The sequence below is a fragment of the Lithobates pipiens genome, unplaced genomic scaffold (genome assembly GCF_037356315.1).
Source record: "Lithobates pipiens isolate NorthernLeopardFrog02 unplaced genomic scaffold, aLitPip1_a1.2 Scaffold_16, whole genome shotgun sequence".
In the NCBI taxonomy this organism is placed as follows: domain Eukaryota; kingdom Metazoa; phylum Chordata; class Amphibia; order Anura; family Ranidae; genus Lithobates; species Lithobates pipiens.
Window position 1 is genome coordinate 308,092,753 of NW_027507748.1, and position 20,041 is coordinate 308,112,793.

General features: G+C 47.4%; 1 protein-coding gene across 1 annotated transcript in view; it reads right to left on the minus strand.

The window, feature by feature from the left end:
- LOC143982676 (GTPase NRas) overlaps positions 1-10,559 on the minus strand; it is a 61,572-nt gene extending 51,013 nt beyond the window's left edge. The window contains exon 1 of the mRNA XM_077481596.1: positions 10,404-10,559. The gene's annotated coding sequence lies outside the window, so the exon portion shown is untranslated. The remainder of the gene's footprint in view (positions 1-10,403) is intronic.
- Between the last annotated feature and the right edge of the window lie 9,482 nt (positions 10,560-20,041).

Here is a 20,041-nt window from a genome sequence, read left to right on the forward strand (position 1 = left end):
ATATACACACACACACACACACAATTAGCACTGTATTAGTGTCACTGGTGATGTTCGTGTCAGTTCTCTCCTCTCCCCCATTTCCAGCGTCAGATTGTTCGTCGCACTGATCACCACCATTAGTAGTATAAAAATTCCAGTATGTATACCATAGTTTGTAGACGTTATAACTTTCACGCAAACCAATCAATATACACTTAACCATAGTACACACTATTACCACTGGGTTGAAAAATAAATAAATAAGAGAGCTCAGGAGCTAATGTACTAAACTATGCAATGTTAGTACAGCAACTTCCCTCGCTGAGCTATTGTGCTCTGACAAAGTAATGTGCTGATCAGATGTCGATTGGCTTTTTCGGTCATGCCGCTTCAACAGAAGACCAGCTACTGTACACACAGGTTGTATGTCGGACGGTTTCTATGAAACTGGCCAACGCTGCCCGATATTGTTTATTTGGATTTTTTATTTTTTTTTAACAAAGACATGTAGCAGAATACATTTGGCCAAAATTTATGAAGAAATTTGATTTTTTTTCCCCGTTTGATATGTTTTAAAGCAGAAAGTAAAAAATATTTTTTTAATCTACAGTCTTTTTTCGTTTTTATATAAATCACAATAAAAAAATACAGGTGGTGTTCAAATACCACCAAAAGAGAGCACGTTGTGTACCCAAAATACATTTATATAATTTTTTCAGTGTTGTCTGACTGCGCAATTACCAGTTAAAGTAGCACAGTGCAAAAAAAAAAAAAAAAAATATAAATAATTACCTGGACATAAAATCTTCCGGAGCTGAAATTAATATGTGCTTCGCCCGTGGGAACCGGCCAACTGCTTCCTCCTCTTTGTTAATATTTTCCTGCTGAATTTTGTTTATTTCCATTTTTCTAACCATTAATATTTATTAATTGCGCCGCCAGGTCAGTACGTTGTATTGACTTAAAGGGGTTGTAAACCTTCGAGATTTTTACATTTTGCATTCTATTGAGGAGAAAAATCTCCTGTAATGCTGCAGCCCCCGTTTTACTTACCTGTACCCTATCTCTCGTCCCGGGGTTGAGCACACCAGCAAAAGCCGGTGTCTCGGGTCCTGACTGGATGGATTGATAGCAGCGCAGCCATTGGCTCCCACTCCTGTCAATCAAATCCAAAGACCCAGGCACTGGGGGGCGGGGCCGAGTCATATAGTCAGGTCCATAAATATTGGGACATCGACACAATTCTAATCTTTTTGTGTGTCAACAATCAACAAGGTATATGTGTGTCAAAGTCAACAATCAAGGAGAAGACTTCACCAGAGTGAATAGAGAGGGTTCACCACAAGATGTAAACCATTGGTGAGCCTCAAAAACAGGAAGGCCAGATTGGCAAACTCTAAACAACATCTAAAAAAAGCCTTCACAGTTCAGGAACAACATCCTATGGACATACGAGACCAAGATCAACTTGTACCAGAGTGATGGGAAGTGTATGGAGAAGGAAAGGAACTGCTCATGATCCAAAGCATACCACCTCATCAGTGAAGCATGGGCATGTATGGCTGCCAATGGAACTGGTTCTCTTGTAATAAATCGATGATGTGGCTGCTGACAAAAGCAGGAGGAATTCTGAAGCGTTTCGGGCAATATCTGCTCATAATCAGCAAAATGCTTCATAACTCATTGGACGGCACTTCACAGTGCAGATAGACAATGACCCGAAGCATACCGCGAAAGCAACCAAAGAGGTTTTTTTTAAGGGAAAGAAGTGGAATGTTATGCAATAGCCAAGTCAATAACCTGACCTGAATCCGATTGAGCATTCATTTCACTTGCTGAAGACAAAACTGAAGGGAAAATGCCCCAAGCAGGAACTGAAGACAGTTGCAGTAGAGGCCTGGCAGAGTATCACCAGGGATGAAACCTAGTATCTGGTGATGTCTATGCATTCCATACTTCAGGCTGTTATTGACTGCAAAGGATTTGCAACCAAGTATTGAAAAGTCAGTGGGAGGCACATATACAAACTGTTGTAATTCCTACACCGTTCACCTGATTTGGATGTAAATACCCTCAAAATTATACTATTATAAAATTATACTAAATTATATTATGCGCAGCAATGTCCTGACACGTTTCTGTCATCAGGGCGTTGCTACGCAGCTATCTACAGAGTCGGCTTATCCTCGTCTTTCCTTCCTGGGAAACACCGCGCGAACGGTGAGAGGTTAGAGGGGAATGCACGACTGACATGGTATTGATGTTCCATGCCCTTATATTATGCAAACATTCTCGCTAGTGATGCACCGAAATTTCAGCCGCCGAAACATATCGGCCAAAAATGCCCTTTTCGGCAATTTGCCGAAAGAGAAAAACGGCCGATAATGGAGCTGAAAATGGGGCGTGGCCTGGGTGGGGGTGGGGCTCCGCCCCCCGCCCTGGTGACGCCCATCATGGGAGGTGTATAGCGCAGGAGAGCCGCCTCCGCCGCTTGTTTGATCACAGCGCCGGGAACATCACAGCTTTCATTTCAATAGCTGTGTGTTCCCGGCCGCGCGCCATCACCCGCAGCCCCTCCCCCTTGTCCGGGCACTCAGACAGATCATCCGCAGGATTGGATGGATGATCTGTCTATCAAAGTGCTCGGACAAGGGGGAGGGGCTGCGTGTGACGGCACGCGGCCAGGAACACACAGCTATTGAAATGAAAGCTGTGATGTTCCCGGCGCTGTGATCAAACAGGCGGCGGAGGTGGCTCTCTTCCCTACACAGGCTGCAACAAAAGGGGACACACAGGCTGTACCGTGTCCACAGTCTCTGACCACCTCCTGTACCGTGTCCCCAGTCTCTGACCACCTCCTGTATAAAAATATTTTTTAAAAACAGTCATTTTCGGTATCGGTGCTGTTTTCGGTATCGGTTTTCGGCCTAGTGTATTTATTTTCGGTATCGGTTTCGGCACCAAAAAACCCATTCGGTGCATCCCTAATTCTTGCAATGAGCAAAATACAGATAAAAAAAAATAAAAAAAACACAACACACACACACACACACAAATGCAGCCGTCACACCTAAGAATTCGTAAAAATAGGATTTTTGTACTCACCATAAAATCCTTTTCTCTGTAGATCACTGACTGACACAGCTCCTTTACTTTAGACCATTGGGACGTCCCCAAGCAGTGTCATAACGAGGGGTGGGAAACAGCATAAAAACGTCACCCACAAAACAGAAGTACTCCCTAACAAGGGAGTCACCACCTTATCTAAACGCATCAGAACTTGCGGGAACAATGCAACAGTGCATTATACTTAAAGTGGTTGTAAACCCTTACAACACATTTTGACCTACAGGTAAGCCTAGATTAAGGCTTACCTGTAGGTCCAAGAAATATCTCCTAAACCTACATGGTTTAGGAGATATTTGCCGAAAGACAGGCTCCGCTGTCAGCGGTGCGCAGGTGCACTGAGCGCGGCACTCGTCAACGGCGATATGGCTCTCGCGCGCATGCGCGGGAGTGACGTCATTGTGGCTTCGCCTAATGACAGCGGCGGAGCCGCTATGCCCACCGAGAAGATGGATGCGCCGGACTACAGGGTACATCGGTGACATCGCTGGATCCTGTGTCAGGTAAGTGATGCATAGTAGTCCATTATGCTTTACCTTTGCAGGGAATGAAAGAGGAAGTAAACTCATGAGGGTTTACTTCCTCTTTAAAAAGGTAATTGTTTCTTATCAAGAACCAGAAAAAAATAAGTGCAATTGCAAAATTACACGGCCGCCTGCAAAACTTTGCGGCTAAAACAGGCAGCCGATGCACTGACGTCTACCTTGTAGAATTTTGTAAAAGTGTGAACTGGCGACCAAGTCGCCACCTTACACATTTGGGCAACAGACGCTTGATGTCGGAAGGCCTCAGAAGTTCCAATTGTCGTATTGGAATGGGCCGTGACAGGAAAGGGGGGCACCTGCCCCTTCAAGGCATAGGCTTGTATCACAAACAGTGTGATCCAACTGGAAATGGTGACCGACGAGACTGCCATGCCTTTTTTCGGACCAGCTACCGAAACAAACAGAGTCCGACTTCTGAAAAAGGAGCCATGGCAGACAAATACACCCTTAGAGCCCAGACCATGTCCAGGGAATAAAGGGCCACCTCCACCCTCCTGGCCGATGTAATGGCCACTAGAAAGACCACTTTCTGAGAGAGTCAACAGAGCGAATTTCTCTGATATTCTCAAACGGCGGTTTCTGAAGCACCGATAACACCAGGTTCAGATCCCACAGGTGCAGCGGTGGACGCACCAGAGGAACTACACGCCGAACCCCCTGAATAAAAAGGTGCTCACTAGAGAGTGAGACACCAGGGGTCGCTGAAAAAATAAAAAATAAAAAAAATAAATAAAAAAAAGACAGCCGAGGCTGATATTTGTCCTTTAAAATGGTGCTTAAAGCCAATTTCTGGTCTACTCCACGCTGTAGAAACAGCAAGATCCTGGATATGGAATAGGAGCGCGGACGCCATCCTGTCTCCTCACACAGAGATGTAGGCCTTCCAGGTACGATTATATATCTTCCGAGAAGAAGATTTTCGTGCTCTCAACATAGTTGAAATCACCGAGTCGGAAAGGCCCCAGCTCCTTAGCACCTGGCTCTCAACAGCCATGCTGTTAAAACCAGCGATGGTAAAGCAGGATGGAGAATCGGACCTTGAGACAGAAGGTCCTCTCGTAACGGCAGTTGCCAGGGAGCTTCCGCCACCAAACGCACTAGGTCAGCGTACCAGGGACGCTGAGGCCAATCTGGGCCAATCAGAATTACTAGCATCCTCTCGGTCTCCACTCTGCGGAGCAGACATGGTAGTAGTTTCAGCGGAGGAAAGGCATAGATCAGTTAGTACTGACCCCACGCAGCCACCAGCGCATCTGATGCATCTGCCCAAGGATCACTTGTCCTGGGCACAAATCTCAGCACCTTCCGATTGAGATGGGAAGCCAGGAAATCCACGTCCGGAGTGCACTATCGCAGGCACAGTAGCCTGAACACCTCCAGATGCATGCCCATTCTCCTGGGTCCAGCATCTGGTGACTTAGGTAGTCCGCCTGCCAGTTCTCCACTCCCAGGATGTAAATGGCCGATAGGGCCGGTACATGTCGCTCTGCCCACTGAAGGATGTGAGCGGCCTCCCGTGCTGCGGCCGAGCTTCTTGTTCCTCCTTGACGATTGACATATGCCACCACTGTGGCGTTGTCAAACTGGATCCTGATCGGACGCCCTCGAAGTCTCATCGACCATGTGGAAAGGCATAGCCTGATCGCTCGTAGCTCAAGCACATTGATCGGCAACTTTGATTCCTCCCCCGACCAGAGGCCCTGGGTCGACTGAACTCCCAGTACTCCACCCCAGCCGGTCAGGCTGGCGTTTGTTGTGATCATTGTCCAATGTAGAGGTAGGAACAACTTCCCGGACCAAAGTGCCGGAGATCTCAGCCACCAGAGTAGGGAGTCCCTGACTAACTGGCTCACCTGAATCTGCTGATCCAGGTATAACGGAGATGTGTCCCATTTCGTGAAGATCTCCTTCTGCAAGACTCTGGTGTGAAACTGGGCGTATGGCACTGCCTCAAAGGAGGCCACCATGAGCCCCAGGACTCGCATGCAGAAGTGTAGCGACGACCAACTGCGGTTCATCAACAGTTTTACCGCGGGTCTGAGAGTCTGCAGCTTGTCTGGAGGGAGAAACTCTCGCTTCCATGGAGTCCAGCAGTGAGCCTAGGTACTCCAGTCGTTGAGTCGGTAGAAGTACCGACTTTTTTAGGTTCAACAGCCACTCAAATTCCTGCAGGGTCTGCATGGTGATCGCCACATCCTCCTTTAATTCTGGGGCGGAAGATGCTCTCAGGAGGAGATCGTCCAGGTAACCTACGATCGCGATTCCACGTTGTCACAGCAATGCCAGAACCGGAGCCAATACGTTGGTAAAGACTCAGGGGCTGATGCCAAGCCAAAAGGGAAAGCTACAAACTCGTAGTGGGCGTCCCCAACTGAAAATCACAGAAACCTCTGATGCCGGAGGCATAGGGGGATGTGCAGGTATGCATCCTGGATGTCCAAGGACACCAGGAAGTCCCCTTGATGGAGTGCAGTGACTACTGAGCGAACCGATTCCATTCTGAACCTCTACTTTCACAAAGCAATTGAGGGCTTGGAAATACCCCTTCTTTTTTGGAACTACAAACAGATTGGGGTAGAACCCCTGGAATCTTTCGGGAAAAGGTACTATCACCCCATGACTTAGCAGGTCCCTTACCGTACCCATTGTGAGCGGAGAATGAGGGCCCTTGCCTACGGCGTGGCTCCTTAGCCTTCCTGGCCTGTGGGAGTAAGGTACTCTTCCCACCTGTGGCATTAATGATGTCATCCAACGAGGCTCCAAAGATCCATTTACCAAGGAAGGGTAGTAGATCTGTCAGGGCTTTTTTAGATGCCTGGTCCGCAGACCAGCATTTTAGCCATATCAGGCACCTCAGCACCACTGCTGACACTGAAGCCCTGATTAGCACAAGTAGCGTATCCTGGGCCGCGTCAAACGTACTTAAGACCTTGCACTAACTGGTCTGCTAGTTCTACGCAGACAGGAGAAACCTGTTGCTCCCCCAATTCGCGGTGCAAAAGTTTTGCCCACTCAGTAAGTGTCTGTGACACCAGTGCGGAGGCCAGTACTCGTCGCATCACTAACCCCACCGTAAACAAGGAACGGGCCACTGCCTCAGCCTTCCTGTCCATGAGGTCCTTAAATGCAGGAGTCCCCTCTACCGGGATAGTGGTTAATTTATTTAATCTGGATACAGGGGGGTCCACGACCGGAGGAGCAGACCATTTTTAAGGCGGCTCCCCTCAAAAAGGGGTAAAGCACTGCCATATATTTTGTGACCGAAAAGGTCCGTTGTGGTCTACCCCATTCCTTGTATATGAACTTATCGAAATAAGTCAGATACAGAAACACCTTAGGTGCACAGGCTGGCTTACGGGACCCAAAAGGGGCCGCTACATCAGCAGAGGAATCTGCTGTATCCTGAATCTTCAGGGTATCACGCAAAGCTGTGATAAGTGCTCCAACTAGCGCTTTGTCACACACGGACCCGGACGGGGACTCATCCTCACTGTCCGATCGGTCCTGGTCAGCGTCATCTGAAACGACAAAGCAGGAGCCGCCAGTCTCAGTGGGGCCCGAGTCTGGATCAGAGCTCTCCTTGGAGGGGGGGGGGGGGGGGGGGGGGCAGGGGCCTTTTTTTACCACATTTGCACCCACGTACCGCCTCCATCCTGGCAACGAACACGTCAAGGACCTCTGGCAGAGCGTCCAGATGCACTACACTGTTTCCAGGCGAACCAGTTGCAATTGCCTGGAGTTCAGGGGAAGAAACACCAGTTTCTGAAGCCATGCTGACCCACCCTGTCTGCCACCTGCTGGGGACTTAGAACAGGTGAATAGTCCCCCTCCTAACTGCTGCAGGCTGAGGGGCCCCCACTGCAGGACTCACCACCCTGACAGAGTTCTGCGCCATCCAACTAGTAGTGCCTGTGTCGGCTCCCAGGTGTCTGAGAGGAAGCCGCTCTGTTCTGAGCCTCAGGGATCAGCACTGGGCTTAAAAACTGCGCTGGGCTACAACAAAATGGCCACCGAGTGTCCAGTATAAAGGACATAATCACAGGGAAAATGGCCGCCGAAGTACACTAAAATGGTTCCTGACCATGCTTCTCCCTGGTCACACCAAACATGGCTGCCAAACAACTGTATACAGAGAGGGACAGTGAAAAAAAAGGCAGAGAAAATGGCGGCAGACAGCGCTACAGCGATCAGCATGAACAGACCTCCAGACACCCAGGGGAGAGACAACAGACACCCAGGGCACAGCTACCCAGCGCAGCCCCCCCCTCCCCCCAGGGGACCCCTGTCTGTGGCACACACGCCGCTCAGCAGCCCATGCAGCATCCCCCATGGGGGAGGTGGGGAGGGAAGATAGGGACAGGGAGAGAAGAGAGGGAGGTGAGGGACCCCCGAATCCATCTCCCAGGGAATTCCCAGCTGCTCAGCCACACAGAGGCAGGGAGAGCTTTACTTACCATTCCGGGTGAGCTGGGGACATTCCATCACAGACCCACTCTCCAATCAATACGGGGTGGCTGCTGGCCCGGCACACTGTGGTTATGCAGGTTATAATAGAAGTCTAAGTGCAGCTAACCTGCAGGAAAGCGACAGGTGAACTGCGCTGCACCCTCGGTGTAGGTATACCACAGCAGTGTGAAAGCAGCCTTAGGCCCATTTGACACAATGAGTCAGACCCAATTGGTTCCTTTGTTCACCTCTATTGAGCCACAGATGTAAACAGACTTATGGCCATTTACACCCACCTACCTCTAATTCGATCCACTAAAAAAAAAAAAAAAAAAAACAGAAGGATCAGTCCCCTTCCATCTGGGCAGATCGGTTTGGCAGGCCAATAGAGTAAAGTGGGCTGTGCCCCTGTCTGCTCATTGTGCCCCGCGACCGGTTACCAAGTTGCTTAAGCGGCCCTCGTGCTTCAAAAAGTTGGGCGCCCCTGGTCTAAAATAAAAAGGAGCTGTGTCAGTCAGTGAATGTAAGAGAAATGGAATAGATTACATTTTTGGGTTTAGTGCCACTTGAACCTGTTGGTGCAGATCGCACGTAGATATGCTGCCTCTTGGCTCTAAGCGGTCACATATTTACATGCAATAGCGTTGAGCGGAGAATGTGCGCACTCCTGGCAGTGACTGTCGGCCAACGGAAACCTCCAGATCGCTGCTCGAGATCAGGAGTTTTGTAATCATGTGACGACTGACAGCCAATTATGGTGGACACTTGGCCAAAAGCCCCCTCCCCGTTTCTCAGCATTCTAAAGTCCTTAAAGGGGTGGTGGGAGCCGGCGCCAAGGGGTTAGTTATTGTGGACAGAGTTGAGCTTTAAAGCTTTGGTGCCCAACCTCTTTGGTATATGGCATGTGGCTCTCAGTGGTCTGTAGTAGGAACAATGGTTAGGGATAAAAACATTGATCTTTACCAGCCCCATGTAACCTGTTCCCAGTTTCAGATTGTCTTCTGCAGGTATTCCCAGCCAAAAACATAGCATGTACACACTCAGTGACCCTCATTTCCTCTCAAGTACTACATATAATGAACATTATGTGTAGCCCTTTGGTTATGTCAGGGGTCAGACTGGAGGCCCCCTTTAGTTCATAAGTGGACAACTGCTTTCTAAACAAAAAAATCTATCAAAACAAAGGGCAGGTTTACTGTTCTTCAGATTTTAGGGGGGCCAGACTGTGGCCATTGAGAGTAGAAAAGGTCCTAACATCAGTGGGCGAAAAATAAATATCCCATTATTGGTTCCAATTGTTGGTGCCATTGGGACTTATTGTGCCCAGTCAATGGAACTCTGCCCATCGAGAGGAAAACTGGCGCTTTTTTTTTTTTTTTTTTTTTTAAATGTGCTCCAAACATGCCCCAAAGATGCTAATTGCAGAACTTTTTGCACCACCCCAGTGTGAAATTACCACTTGAAATTAATGTGTGAAAGGGGTCTAATAGTGCCCCAAGGGCCAAATAAAAAGCAACGGGTTGCAGTTTCGAGACCACTGCTTTGTAGACCCCTTTCACACCGTTGCACTTTTCAGATGTTTTAGCGCTAAAAATAACGCCTGCAAATTGCCTCTCAAGCCACCCCAGTGTTAAAGCCCGAGTGCTTTCACACTTGGGCAGCGCGCTTGCGGGATGGGTAAAAAAAAAAAAAAAAAAAAAAAAAAAAAAAAAAAAAAAAAAAGAGTCCTGCAGGCCCTGTCTTTGGGGCGGTGTGGGAATGCTGTATACGCCGCTCCCAAAAAGCCATGCCCATTGAAATGAATGGGCATCACCATAACACGGGCACCAATAACCCTTTCTTCGGCTGCTAGCGGGGGGGTTAAGTGTCCCGCTAGCGCCAAAAAGCACCGCTATAACAGCAGTAAAGCACAGCTGAAACTAGTGGCGCTTTACCACTAACGCCTGCACCGCCAGTGTGAAAGGGGTCTAAATCTTGTAAAAAAATAAATATTTTTTCTATTTAGGATTACATGAAAACACATACGTATTTTTATTTTTTCCTCCTTTTTCCAAGACAGTATCACCAAACAAAATCCTGTTTGTCCTAGGAAAATTATATAATGACAGAGATATACAGAAAAGTCAGCCCCACAGGAGTAGTAGGAGGAATTCCCCCAGTATCAGTAGCCAGCACTGGCACTATCACAGGGAAGGGAGGAGTGCTGTAGTAGTGTGGGGAATGAGGAAAGGCTGGGACACGTGTGAATGGGACAGAAGACATAAACAGAGCTGTGTGTGGGAATTGTGTGTCATGCGGACTCACTCTCCGGGCCGTGCAGTCCGCGCTCCCCTCCAGGTCCATGCACCGCTCTCCCTCTTCTAGTCCTCGGCTCCCAATACTCGGAGCTCCTTCTCAGTCCTGGGCGCACCCTGCCTGCAGCTCTCCTCCCAGCTGCCGCTTCCGCATCCAAATCTCGCGACACTTCACACTCTCCTCACCTCAACGCTGCTAAGTTTATGCACATGACGTAAGTGTTCTCAAGCGGATGGAGTCCTAGAACCGTTGCAACGGACTTTTCTGTAAAAATAGATAGTAGACTTCGGTTAGTAAAGTGTTCGGGTTTTTCCTGTGTTTTGTTTTGGCAGGGAAAAGCTGCCAATAGATACTACCATACTACAAAACATGAACATGCAGGGCAGCTATCAGAAATTTTTTGGCCCCTTACACAGCTTTAGGCCTGGGCCCCCCCTGAACCTAAGGATGAGCGTAGTCGCACACTCCACGTGAAGAGCCCCCCAGGAAGTTGGCGCTGCGCTAATCACAGGCAGTGAGACATTTCCCGATGTGCGGCTGCAGAGATCGGGAAATGTCTCGCTGCCTGTGATTAGCGATGTGCCGACTTCCTGGCGGGCTCTGCACGTGGAGCGTGCGAACATCCTTAAACCTGACCACCAACATTCCCCGGGGCTTGCCCATGGGCCATCCCACCGAATCCCCACACCGCCACCCCACCTGTATGCACTCAGCCCCCCTCACACATGTATTTATGTCAGCCCTCCCTCACGCATGTATATATGTCAGCCCCCCTCTCACCTGTATATATGTCAGCACCCCCTCACACACCTGTATAAATATCAGCCCACCCTCACACACACCTGTATATATGTCAGCCCCCCTCACATCTGTATAAATGTCAGCCCACCCTCACACACACCTGTATATATGTCAGCCCCCCTTACACACACACACCTGTATATATTTTATCCCCCTCACACACACACCTGTATATATTCTAGCCCCCTTCATACCTGTATATATGTCAGCCCCCTTCACATCTAAATATATGTCAGCCCCCCCACTCACACCTGTATATATGTCAGCCCCCCCACTCACACCTTCATATATGTCAGCCCCCCCTCACACCTGTATATATATATATCAGCCCCCCTCACACCTGTATATATGTCAGCCCCCCTTGCACCCGTATATATGTCAGCCCCCCACACCTATATATATATATGTCAGCCCCCCTCACACCTATATATATATATATATATATATATATATATATATGTCAGCCCCCCCACTCACACCTGTATATATGTCAGCCCCCACACACACCTATATATATATATATATATATCAGCCCCCCTCACACCTATATATATTTCAGCCCCCCTCACCTGTATATATGTCAGCCCCCTCACACCTATATATATATATATATATATATATGTCAGTCCCCCTCACACCTATAGATATATGTCAGCCCCCCACTCACACCTGTATATATGTCAGCCCCCCCACACACACACACATATATATATATATATCAGCCCCCCTCACACCTGTATATATGTCAGCCCCCCCATACCTGTATATATGTCAGACCCCCTCAAGCCTGTATATATGTCAGCCCCCCTCATACACACCTGTATATATGTCAGCCCCCCTCATCACACACGCCTGTATAAATGTCAGCCCCCCCACACACCTGTATATATTTTAGCCCCCAACACACACTTGTATATATGCTAGCCCCCCCACACACACACCTGTATATATGCTAGCCCCCATTCACACCTGTATATATGTGAGCCCCTTCACTCCTGTATATATGTCAGCGCCCTTCACACCTGTATATATTTCAGCCCCCTTCACCCCTTCACACATGTATATATGTCAGCCCCACACACACCTGTATATATGTCAGCCCCCTTCACACCTGTATATATTTCAGCCCCCTTCACACCTGTATATATTTAAGCCCCCTCACACCTGTATATATGTCAGCACCCCTCACACCTGTATAGATTTCAGCTTCCCTCACACCTGTATAGATTTCAGCTTCCCTCACACCCGTATATATGTCAGCCCCCCATACACCTGTATATATGTCAGACCCCCCCCCACACCTGTATAAATTTCAGCCCCCCCACACCTGTATATATGTCAGCCCCCCTCACACCTGTATATATGTCAGTCCCCCTCACACACACTTGTATAAATGTCAGCCCCCTCCCACACACACCTGTATATATTTTAGCCACACACACACACACCTCTGTATATATGCTAGCCCCTTTTCAGACCTGTATATATGTCAGCCCCCTTCACACCTATATATATATATATATATATATATATATATATATATATATATATATATATGCTAGCCCCCTTTCAGACCTGTATATATGTCAGCCCCCCCCCCACACCTGTATATATGTCAGCCCCCCTCACACACACCTGTATAAATGTCAGCCCCCCTCACACGCACCTGTATAAATGTCAGCCCCCCTCATACACCTGTATATATGCTAGCCCCCACACACACCTGTATATATGCTATCCCCCACACACACCTGTATATATGTCAGCCCCCTTCACTCCTGTATATATGTCAGCCCCTTCATTCCTGTATATATGTCAGCCCCCCTCATACACCTGTATATATGCTAGCCCCCACACACACCTGTATATATGCTATTCCCCTTTCACATCTGTATATATGTCAGCCCCCTTCACTGCTGTATATATGCCAGCCCCCTCACACCTGTATATATGTCAGCCCCCCTCATACACCTGTATATATGCTAGCCCCCACACACACCTGTATATATGCTATCCCCCTTTCACACCTGTATATATGTCAGCCCCCTTCACTCCTGTATATATGTCAGCCCCCTTCACTGCTGTATATATGCCAGCCCCCTTCACTGCTGTATATATGCCAGCCCCCTCACACCTGTATATATGTCAGCCCCCCTCACACCTGTATATATGTCAGTCCCCCTCACACCTGTATATATGTCAGCCCCCCTCACACATACCTGTATATATGTCAGCTCCTCTCACACACACCTGTATAAACGTCAGCCCCCCTCACACGCACCTGTATATATGTCAGCCCCCCACACACAAACCTGTATATATGTCCACCCCCTGTTGAAGTACATCATGGGACACAGAGCCATAGTAGTTACTATGTGGGTCATAGGCCACCTTCAGGTGATGGACACTGGCACACCCTAAGACAGGAATTCCACTCCCTATATAACCCCTCTCACTACTGAGAGTACCTCAGTTTTTGTAGCAAAGCAATACACGTGTATACCAGAAAGAAGGGAGGGACCTCTGTGTCCCATGATGTACTTCAAAGAAAAGGATTTTTTACAGGTAAGCTGTTATAAAAATCCTATTTTCTTATCATACATCACGGGACACAGAGCCATAGTAGTTACTATGTGGGATGTTCCATAGCAATGCCAACTGAAGGGAGGGAGACACAACAAAAGTAGGGCACCAATAGACCAGAGGACTTCTGCTGCCTGCAGCACACTGCATCCAAAGACGATATCCTCATGGCCTTTTACATCTACTTGATAGAATCTGGTAAATGTATGGACTGAAGACCAAGTTTCTCCTTGCAGAATTGTGCCATGGAAGCTTGGTGATGCACTGCCAGAAAGTACTAACAGCCCTGGTGGAGTACGTTTTATTATGAAAAGGTGGAACTTTTCTCTTTAAACCATAAGCTTGAACAATCACTTGACGAATCCATTTAGAAATAGTAGATTTCGATGCTGCCTGTCCTCTCTTAGGACCTTCAGGCAACATATACAAAACATCAGTTTTTCTAATCCAAGCAGTCGCCTTTAAGTAGTCCTTGACTGCTCTCACCGCATCAAGAGAATGTAATGACTTTTCTTCCGCAGAACAGGGTTCTGGGAAAAATGAAGGTAGAACAATATGCTGGTTTAAATTAAAACCTGATACTACCTTTGGTAGAAAATTAGGATGAGGACGCAATACAACCTTATCCTTGTGCATAAATAAATATGGCTCTTTACAAGAAAGAGCAGCCAACTCTGATACCCTTCTTGCAGAAGTTATCGCTACCAGAAAAACTAGTTTCCTTGTCAAAAGGACCAAGGGAATATGTTGTATCAGCTCAAAAGGCTGTTTCTGTAATGATGCCAACAGGACTAAATTCAAGCCCCAAGAATTCAGGGGAAACCTAACCGGAGGATTAAGCCACGTTACCCCCAGAATAAAGCTACGAACCAAAGAGTGCGAAACAAGTGGTCGCTGAAATAATACCAATAAAGCCGAAACCTGACCCTTGATAGTACTCAAGGCCAGCTTAATTTCTAATCCTATCTGTAGAAAGTCAAGGATTCTACCTATGACATATTTCCTGGGGTGCCAACCCCTGTATTCACACCAGGACTTCCAGACTCTATAATATATGACTCTGGAGGCCGGCTTTCTTGCATTAACCAGACAACACTGAACCTCACCGCCTTGCTTCTTCAGAATGTGGGTCTCAATAGCCAAACCGTTAAATTTAGCGTTTAGCGTTCTTGAGAAGAGGAGAATAAGGGAGGATATGATCAACATGTTCAAATATATTAGGGGTCCATATAGTGAACTTGGTGTTGAGTTGTTCTCTGTACGGTCAACACAGAGGACAAGGGGGCACTCTTTACGTCTAGAGGAAAAGAGATTTCATCTTCAAGTACGGAAAGGTTTCTTCACAGTTAGAGCTGTGAAAATGTGGAATAGACTCCCGCCAGAGGTGGTTCTGGCCAGCTCAGTAGATTGCTTTAAAAAAGACCTGGATACTTTCCTGAATGTACATAATATAACTGGGTACTAACATAGGTAAAGTTGATCCAGGTCAAATCCGATCGCCTCTTGGGGGATCAGGAAGGAATTTTTTTCCCCTGCTGTAGCAAATTGGAGCATGCTCTGCTGGGGTTTTTTTTCGCCTTGCTCTGGATCAATTGTGGGCATAAAATTGGGTATTTGGATTGTACGATGATTTTTTATTTTATTTATTTGTTTTTAAGGTTGAACTGGATGGACTTGTGTCTTTTTTCAACCTGACTAACTATGTAACTATGTAAGGTAGGATGGAATACCGAACCTTGCGAGAGAAGGTCTGGCCATGGCGGTAAGGTCCATGGGTCCCCTACCGCCATCTTTACGATCTCTGCTAACCAAGATCTCCTGGGCCACAAGAATCACTGCCTTCCCTTCCTGCTTGATCCTGCAAAGAAGTCGCGGAAGCAGCAGAACAAGAGGGAATGCATAAATCAGTGAAAACTGATTCCACTGGAACACCAAGGCATCTGTTCCGCATGCCAGCAGATCCTTTGTCCTTGACCCAAAATTGTAAATTTTTTTGTTGAACCTGGAAGCAAACAGATCCACATTCGGAATTACCCATTTTTGACATAGTGTCAGAAAGATGTCAGAAAGATGTCAGGTTGTAGAGACCATTCTCCCGGGAGCAACTGCTGGTGACTCAAGTAGTCCACCTGCCAATTCTCTATTCCTGGAATGAAGACTGTCGATAGGCAAGGTATGTTGTTTTCTGCCCAAGTTAGAATATGATTAATCTCTCTCTGGGCCATACGACTTCTCGTGCCCCCTTGGTTATTGATATAGGCCACTGCTGTGGCATTGTCAGATTGGATCCTGACAGGACAATTCTGTAATCTGAGCGTCCTGGCCTTCGGGGCCAGGCGTGCTGCTGAATCTCTAGAATATTGATGGGCAAGGTCATTTCTGATTTGGAAAAAAAAAAAAAGGGGAAGAAACTGCGCTACGGAATACAAATGGTATTAAACGGAAGCTGCAATTCAAAATGTACACCAAGAATACACCAAACAGAAATAGAAAAAAGAAAGAACTGCGCTAACCACAAATACCCAAATGTGAGTAGGGTATGTATATGTGCCAGACCCACGATATGGGTCTTAGTGTCTTAATATCTCCAAGACCACCTCCAAAGTATAATGAAAACCATATACAAATAAGTGCAATTTAAATGCAAAAACAAAACATAAATACGTGTCAAGAGTGTGAGTTCCCCAGACACAGTATGAGTAAATCAAACTCAGTGCATATACCTCTAAAAATAAAAATTAAAAAATAGAATAGAATATGAAAAAAAATTTTTGCAATTTTTTTACATAAATGAAATATCAAGAAAAAAATTATATTTAGAGACACCCTATATAATGTCCATATAATTATATGTCAAAAAAGATAATAATAAAATGTCCATATAGTAAACGAACACCAGTGAAATAAAGCTTCAAGTGGAGTGCAGCAGTGAAGGACAAACTTCAAACAGCTGAGTTATAGGTACACAAAATGAAATCTTCTCCAAAGATGTATTGTGCTTTTCCCAACACCGAATGAGTGAATTGGCTTCTTACCAGATCCAAGCGACCCCCCGTTACAGAGGGTCACCACAGGCGACAATAGTCAAAGAGTATCCGGATAGCGATTCCTCCTCAAGCGATCCTGGATCTTTCACGCGGTAGGGTTATGGCTGTTATTCCACATATCACTCCCAACTCAACGTGGTATCACATAGGGAAAAACATAGGCTCCAGATAGTGTAAAACCAAAAGACTTTAATTTGCAAAAACGAACGTGTACACTTACATAAAAGACTTTAACCACTTGCCGACCGCCTCACGCCGATGTACGTCGACAGAATGGCACGGGCAGGCATAAGCACGTACATGTACGTGATTTGCCTCCCGCGGGTCGGGGGCCCGATCGGGCCCCCGCCCGGTGCCTGCGGCGGTCGGTTTTCGTTCGGGAGCGATCCCGGACGAGGGGACGGCCATTCATTCATGGCCACCCCCTCGCGATCGCTCCCGACGAATGGAAATCCCCGGTGACATCACTTCCTCTCCTGTAATGTAAACACAGGAGAGGAAGTGATGTATTCTCTCCTCCGTGTCGGTATTTTTCGTTCCGACACGGAGGAGAGCGGATCAGTGAGTTGCACCAACACATCCCACACACAGTAGAACATGCCAGGCACACTCACACCCCCCCTTTACCCCCCGATCACCCCCCCAATTACCCCTGCCCCCCCAGTCACAGTGACACCAATGTCATTTTTTTTTTTTTTTTTTTTTTTTTTTGCATTGGTGTCATTTGTGACTGTAATAACTGTTAGGGCAGTTAGGGTTAGCCCCCTTTAGTTCTAATGTACCCCCCTAACCCCCCCAATAAAGGTTTAACCCCGTGATCACCCCCCGTCGCCAGTGTCACTAAGGCTGGGTTCACATTGCAGCGGTTTATGAGAACGAATGTGATTCGCACCGCACTGCAGTGCAAATCACATCCGATCTCTGTGCGATTCGAGTTCAGCCATTCGCCGCACCCGCCGCACCCGCCACACCCGCCGCACCCGCCGCAAATTCGCACGGGACCCTTTTTTTGGCCCGCAGCAGAATCGGATCGCATGGGTGTTCACACCATGCGATCCGAGTTTGCAGATCGCACTGCGATATGCGAACTGATCTGGGGGTGTCAGTAACATTTCACTGACACTCCCAGCAGTTCGCATAGGGCAGTGTGAACTGCCGCCGGGAGGCATGCGATGCGGGAACCCGCCGCGGATTCGCGGCGTTTCCGCATCGCTCCAGTGTGAACCCAGCCTAATAAGCGATCATTTTTCTGATCGCCGTATTAGTGTCACAGGTGACGCTAGTTAGGCAGGTAGGTATTTAGGTTCGCCGCAGCTTTTTATAGCGCTAGGGACCCCCATATACTACCGCATAAAGCCCCCTGATTGCCCCCTAGTTAACCCTTTCACCAGTGATCACCATATAACTGTTACAGGTGACGCTGGTTGGTTAGTTATTTTTTTATAGTTTCAGGGCACCCGCCATTTATTACCTAATAAAGGTTTAACCCCCTGATCACCCGGCAGGTGTCATTTGTGACTAATAACTGTTAGGGCAGTTAGGGTTAGCCCCCTTTAGTTCTAAGGTACCCCCCTAACCCCCCCAATAAAGGTTTAACCCCGTGATCACCCCCCGTCGCCAGTGTCACTAAGGCTGGGTTCACATTGCAGCGGTTTATGAGAACGGATGTGATTCGCACCGCACTGCAGTGCAAATCACATCCGATCTCTGTGCGATTCGAGTTCAGCTATACAGATAGTATGGCTGAATTCGTGTCGCACCCGCCGCACCCGCCGCAAACTCGCACGGGACCCTTTTTTTGGTCCGCAGCAGAATCGGATCGCATGGGTGTTCACACCATGCGATCCAAGTTTGCAGATCGCACTGCGATATGCGAACTGATCTGGGGGTGTCATTAACATTTCACTGACACTCCCAGCAGTTCGCATAGGGCAGTGTGAACTGCCGCCGGGAGGCATGCGATGCGGGAACCCGCCGCGCATTCGTGGCGTTCCCGCATCGCTCCAGTGTGAACCCAGCCTAATAAGCGATCGTTTTTCTGATCGCTGTATTAGTGTCACAGGTGACGCTAGTTAGGCAGGTAGGTATTTAGGTTCGCCGCAGCTTTTTATAGCGCCAGGGACCCCCATATACTACCGCATAAAGCCCCCTGATTGCCCCCTAGTTAACCCTTTCACCAGTGATCACCATATAACTGTTACAGGTGACGCTGGTTGGTTAGTTATTTTTTTATAGTTTCAGGGCACCCGCCATTTATTACCTAGTCTCACTAGTGTACCCCTAAATTTAGGGGTGTCTACTTTCTAAAATGGGGTCATTTGGGGGGGGGGGTTTGTGCCATCTTGGCATTTTATGGCCTTCAAAACTGTAACGCCCTTAGAAAGCCTGAAGGCGGTGCTTGGTTTTTGGGGCCCCGTACGCGGCTAGGCTCCCAAAAAGTCCCACATATGTGGTATCCCCGTACTCAGGAGAAGCAGCAGAATTTATTTTGGGGTGTCATTTCACATATGCCCATGGCATGCGTGAGCAATATATCATTTAGTGACAACTTTGTGAAAAAAAAAAAAAGTTTGTAATTTTCCCGCAACTTGTGGCAAAATATAAAATATTCCATGGACTCAACATGCCTCTCAGCAAATAGCTTGGGGTGTCTACTTTCTAAAATGGGGTCATTTGTGGGGGTTTTGTGCCATCTTGGCATTTTATGGCCTTCAAAACTGTAATAGGTAGTGAGAAGTGAACTCAAAAAATTACGCCCTTAGAAAGCCTGAAGGCGGTGCTTGGATTTCGGGGCCCCGTACGCGGCTAGGCTCCCAAAAAGTCCCACATATGTGGTATCCCCGTACTCAGGAGAAGCAGCAGAATTTATTTTGGGGTGTCATTTCACATATGCCCATGGCATGCATGAGCAATATATCATTTAGTGACAACTTTGTGAAAAAAAAAAAAAAAAAAAAAAAGTTTGTAATTTTCCCGCAACTTGTGGCAAAATATAAAATATTCCATGGACTCAACATGCCTCTCAGCAAATAGCTTGGGGTGTCTACTTTCTAAAATGGGGTCATTTGTGGGGGTTTTGTGCCATCTTGGCATTTTATGGCCTTCAAAACTGTAATAGGTAGTGAGGCGTGAAATCAAAAATTTACGCCCTTAGAAAGCCTGAAGGCGGTGCTTGGTTTTCGGGGCCCTGTACGCGGCTAGGCTCCCAAAAAGTCC